This window comes from Volvox carteri (assembly GCF_000143455.1).
Source record: "Volvox carteri f. nagariensis unplaced genomic scaffold VOLCAscaffold_67, whole genome shotgun sequence".
NCBI classification, from domain to species: domain Eukaryota; kingdom Viridiplantae; phylum Chlorophyta; class Chlorophyceae; order Chlamydomonadales; family Volvocaceae; genus Volvox; species Volvox carteri.
In genome coordinates, this window is record NW_003307610.1 from 27,026 (window position 1) to 27,595 (window position 570).

Genomic DNA, 570 nt, shown 5'->3' on the forward strand with positions numbered 1-570 from the left:
ACTCCCAGGCCTTGAGTGTGTAACGGACCAAACATAATATTTCACCCGGCTGAAACGCGTTATCGGTACTATACAGCATTCTCTATTGCAAGGTATCTCGCATGTAGCTAAGAAAGACCGTATGAGCACAAACAAGTTTAGCTGCCTCCATTCACCGACCTCAAAAGTCACATCAACGCTAAAATTCATCCCGAAAGCTGCCGCGTATCTCACAATGGAATTCACATCAACGCCTCTCGCGCTAAATTTCATCTCAAAAGGTACCGCGTATCTCATATTTGAATTCTTAGATGACGGCGTATGATAACTCGAACTCCCAGGCCTTGAGTGTGTAACGGACCAAACATAATATTTCACCCGGCTGAAACGCGTTATCGGTACTATACAGCATTCTCTATTGCAAGGTATCTCGCATGTAGCTAAGAAAGACCGTATGAGCACAAACAAGTTTAGCTGCCTCCATTCACCGACCTCAAAAGTCACATCAACGCTAAAATTCATCCCGAAAGCTGCCGCGTATCTCACAATGGAATTCACATCAACGCCTCTCGCGCTAAATTTCATCTCAAA